Source organism: Aplidium turbinatum, chromosome 11 (assembly GCF_918807975.1).
Source record: "Aplidium turbinatum chromosome 11, kaAplTurb1.1, whole genome shotgun sequence".
Lineage (NCBI taxonomy): Eukaryota > Metazoa > Chordata > Ascidiacea > Aplousobranchia > Polyclinidae > Aplidium > Aplidium turbinatum.
This window is the reverse complement of record NC_137482.1, coordinates 6,160,870-6,166,485: the sequence shown is the minus strand read 5'-3', so window position 1 is coordinate 6,166,485 and position 5,616 is coordinate 6,160,870.

Below are 5,616 nucleotides of genomic sequence, written 5' to 3'. Positions count from 1 at the left end.
GTAAAAAATAGGATTTTTTTATGGTTAACCTGCTGCAATATCATGAGAATTAAAATAAACAGTACGGTACCGTAACGTACAGTACTAGCCTTGAGTAATTTTGAATTTGGCTTTCTAAACTTATAGCCACTAACATGAGCCTGCCAAAAACTTCAGTAGTACAGCGAGAGACATTTTGCAGTGACACTAATGCTTGAGCAGTTTTTACAGTATTATTGCAAGATACTTTGACTTAAGGCAATAAGACAGACATTTTTAATTAGCTCGTAACAGCTTCCATTGTGTCTGCAAATGAACACATTGTGTAGATAATAATACTGTATATTAGATGTTGCAAGCACCAAGGTACTTTTTTATTAATTCTAATTTACTTAACTAACATGAAACTCAGACAAAATACTTTTGTCAAAACTACATAAACCAGGACAAGTGAATTTAGAGAATATTTTTGTTTCGTATAGTCTTACAACTAAGTGATCGTTGTTATGCGTCACTGCCTATTTAATAAAAACATATGATTTAAAAACTAGCCTATCTTAATATTGTCCTTCCTTTTCACATTCAAGATGTGATCCCATTTAAAAGTTATACTTCTTCCTGTGAATCACTACATATTTAAGTATCATAAACTCATTATTATCAAGATGTTGTGGCTACCTAGTTTTTCGGTAACGCCTAGAACATCACACAACTAAGGCGAAAGAGAAAATTGAATTGAGTCCTGTCTTTGTCATGAGTTACCAAGGGGGGTGGGGGAGGGACTTGTATACCTGGGACTGGTATATAAGTCCCCCCCACCCCCCTTGGTAATTCATGACAAAGACAGGACTCAATTCAATTTTCTCTTTCGCCTTAGTTGTGTGATGTCTATGTTTTTCCTAGTTTTCAAAGTGAAATTGGACTATAGAGTGTTGCCAGACGTTTCTAAATGATTTTCCCACAGCGGTGAGCACAGTTGCTTCGAAATATTTTCGGTTGTCTTTTGATATCACCCTAGTGGCAAATCGTCTGTAGGGACTGTCATAAATGCAGCTACTTTTTTTTGAGTAGAAGAAATCCATTTCAGTGTAGTTCTAGTTAAATTTATTATTCGTTTTCCTTGATTCAGTGATATCAAGAAAGTATGTTCTTGATTTTTCTAATTCTAAACCTGGCGTTACTAGGTTCAGATTACTCTCTTTAATTTCACTACTCGAAACTTCAAAATTTTGCTAATTGTGATTTTTTGTCTCTGAGACCTTGAAAATTCCACAAACAAAAAACATTTGATTATCTGGCAGCACTATTAGAAATTGGGAGGAGAGCATGGTAGCGGAGCGGATTGAAACCTGAGACGGATAGCCAAATCCCAAATCCCTTTTCGTGTGTAAAAGCCGGAGGTTAAGAAAAGTTTTTTTTCTCAACCTCCGGCTTTCCCTCCCAGGGGCCTCCCCCAGAAAATTTTGAAAAATTACTTTGAATTTGGTGCATTCTGAGAGCATTTTCAAGAAAAATGTGGGTACGAATATTCCTGTAAAATGGTGCTGTCCGGTAGCATAGCAAAAGGATAAGATCATGTTTTCTTCGGCATTTTTTGGAAAAAAAAGCTAAGTCTCTGTGTTTTCTTGTTGCTAATTCCTGGCTGAGATGTTTGAATGTTTGGTATTGGCAAAACTCGCTCTTTTAATGCAATTTTGTTTAAATTTAGGCAATTTTTTTTTAGACTGAAAGCATCATTCTCAATATCGTGACGTCACACGCGTGCCAAAGGGGGGGTTGTAACCCCCAAAATCCCCCCCTTGGCTACGCCACTGGTCATTATCATAGAATGTAGGTTGAAAATAAATGGGTCTTGCATCCATCCCTGAGAAATAGAAACTCCATGATGAAAGTATCCCTGGAAAGACTGTCTGAGCCCTTGCAAGTAAGTTCTTCTATTTCAGTCACAAAGTGTTCCTGAAATGAATTTGTTGAATTAAAAACTTTATCAAGATTTGGAAAATTTGCATAACTTAGTTTCCACAGGTAATGCGATGTTTCCAGATTAAAAGTTTGTCAGTAAAGGCAGATACCTTTCTCTGGCAGTGATCATGTTAATCCCTGTAGCCTACCCTGAATGGAGGTGTTCAAGTCGTTTAAGTGGCTGAATATGTCTGTCAAGTAGCCCAGGGATAAAATGAAATTATCATTTTCAAAGTGCTCTATTATGCTTCAACACTTCTGTCCAAGAAACAGCTCAATTTTTTTGTGCAGTTCGAAAACACGAGTAAGCACTTGGCCACATGAAAGCCACCGCACCTTGGTGTGGTAATACTGGTAAAGAAGTACGTTGTGTTTAGCTCCAAGTTCGTTTCAAAAAACTAGGCATATAACAAAGTGACTTGTTATGCATTCTTCACAAATATGCCTGATAGCGTATAACAGTGGTTCTTAACCTTTTTGTCTTGGCGGACCCCTTTTGGTGCCCTCGAAGCGGTCGCGGACCCCTAAAAAATTTATAGCATATCGCGTCTCCTTTTTCATAAGTTTAGAAACGACACACTTAGAAGAATCTGCTGAACTCGCGACGCACTTATGACGATTGTTGACATTGACGAAGTTATGTTATGACTTATGAGCTATATGTTGGCACACAGGATCAAAAATCTGTATTCTATATGCTGATTTAATGCTTTTCTGCAAATTTTATCGCAAATAAATAGAGTTTTTGCGACTTTTACAAAGAATTTCTCTCTTTTTCACTTGTAACCAATATTTCGTTGTAATGACAGCCATGAAAAAACCGTGAGTGCTAATATAAGCTACAGACTAACGTTTCCATTTCTGAATTAAGCAATAAGCATTGATCAACAACCTGCTGTCTAAAAAGAATTAAGTTGAACATACACAGCCTTATGAAAAGATTTTAGTCTTTTGTATGAAATTTTTTAGTTAAGAAGCCGAACCTTTGTGCGACGCTCTTTGAAATTTCAAACCACGCTCCACGGCGTTGCGTGGTACAGTTTGAAAATCATTGTAAATACACAAATAAAGCACAACTAATTTTTTAATGTCGTAATTTATCAATCTTGCTGCAAATTCGAAAACTTTTGCCGACCCCTTAAGGGTTCATGAACCTCAGGTTAAGAACCCCTGCTTTAGGCTATTTGTCGTGCACTCTCCTTCAAGAGCTGAACCATCGCTTCTTAATTCTGAAATATTTTTCCTCAAAATGTCGGGCGCCTTAGCCTATCTAATAAATCAGGACGAACTTCTTACTTAAATAAACAAATCATTGATAGGCCACATGAGTTTGAAGCAAAATAGTGTATTGTCACAATTTACGCAAAATCACGGAAGCAAACCTGTTGTCTGAAGGCTTAGCTATCTGTTTACAACAACCACAACAATCAGATAAAAAATAAACAACCCAAAGAAAACTAGAATCGTGTTCAGTTAAAATTCAAAAACTATAACCCACTGTTTTTATCTTCAGTATTATTGCTGGTATTGAAGACAGAAATCATGTCATGTTTTTATGTTAAATATAGAACTTGTCAGAGTTTGGTACCCGGGTTTGGTAGCAGTAAGGTTTGCCACAGCAGGTCAGCAAGGATTGACAATACAAACGTATATAAATATGTTAGTAGAAAACTGTATTATTTAACTTACTGGCTTATTTGAACATAAGTCTACAAGCAAATAAAAAGAGTAAAGTGGGTTACTAGACTTCTTTAGGATAACTTTCCATTGTGAGAAAACGGAAAATGTTCATTAATAATAGCCTGACAATGTCTCTTGCAGCAAAGGAAGCAAAACATCTTCAAAACATCAATTAGGCCTACTCTTAAACTTGGTTAAATAAACTGCACCACTGTAGGCTACTCGTCAAATAACCAACACCATATACCTAATGCCTATAGCCTCAGTTACTGCATTAGAAATCTTCTTCAAAACGAGTTTGCGGCTAAGGGTGCAGGCTTAATGAAGATTTTTAACTGGTATACAATTTTTGCTTTTTTTACATTAGTTAAATTAAAATGACACATAAACAATTAACGTCAACAAAAAATTGTTTTGATATTTGGACATGATTTATTCACCATGAAAGCAACAGTGTAAAACCGTTAATATTTTTAGGACAAATGATGAGATGGTGGTTTCATTTACATTGCAATGTAGAGTGCAGACTATTGTTGCACAAGATTTGCATGAACAAAATACAGTTCTTATATAAAAATCGACTAAAAATTAGAACTGTTCGACATAAAACTAAATTTCATACTTATTCGATAACACAAAACGTAGAGTTTCAGGTTGCGTCGTGACAAATGTCGGTGTATGTTGAGCAGTTGTTCATTCAACATAATTTGTTTCTTTTCTTTTATGCTAAGGACATTTGTTTCGAAAGTCTTATTGAAGTCACTAGAAGAGTACCGGTAAGCATGAAGGAATGTTATCAAGTAGGCTACTGTATGATCGATACATGGACTTCTGAATAGTAGAATCTGGACTGGAAACCGACTTTACGAAGTGTACAACAGTTGGCCAAAAAGTTACCAGTTCTTATTTTAGTGCTTTTTCAGTTGCTGCCCCACCCCTTCTCGTACAGTAGCGTACCAGCACTGTACGAGTTAGGGTTATTCGCTAAGGGAGGTTTTTGGATACCGTAGTAACTAACCCTAAACTTGGCTGTTGGCCAACTGTTTGGCCAACTGTTGTACACTGCGTAAAGTCGGTTTCCAGTCCAGATTCTACTATTTAGAAGTCCATGGATCGATATAACACTATGGCCTGCAGCAAGTTAAATGTTCACTACGCTTGTCGACTAGACCAGTGGTTCTCAACCTTTTTACAGTCGGGGACCGGCAAAATTTTTAAAAAATGTTGGCGGACCGGCAACCAAAGATCGTAGTGAATAGAATGAATATTTGTAACGTTTTGTTAACCAAAGTTGTCGTTGCGCACCATAATGCAAGGTTTCAGCATATGATTTGTATTCAAGAAGAAAATTGGAATAAAACGGCAATCAACTCAAACAGAAAAATGTCAATCCATTTGCATACAAAATCAATGTCAGTGGGAAATTTGCTACTGTTACGCTGCCAGTAGCCTACGCGAGGAAAACGAGATATCAAAGAAGTTTCAAAAACACATAGCTCTGTTTCGGCATCCAGGTGATTTCTTTGCTTTGTGTCTTTGCTATTTTAAAGCTAGAGATGAAAAAGAATTGTCGTTTCTAAATAGCTATTTGAAACAATTACCATCAAATCGATTGTTTTGAAAGTTAGGCACGAATTTGTTTGCAAGAGATATCCAGAAGTGTGACAATGATGTTTTTCGAATCTGGACTGCAAAGTAGAAGTACAACATAGGCTATTGTAATTCAAGCAGACTTTCTTTTTCATGAAGATAGATTAAGGTAGCATGTGTTGACATCATCGATGCATGGATTGTTTATCCAAAAGTTTCCATGTCAAGGATCTGCATGTTACGCAAAATGATCGTAAAATTGTCAGCCAACTCTTTCAAGTGTTGACTCACAATGCTCAGCACCTCTTTTTACTTTTTTTCACTACTCCATTTCACAAGCATTTTCCAAAGCAAATCGACTTGTCTTCATTCCATTCCGAAGCGCTATTTTCCGCATGGTCTTTG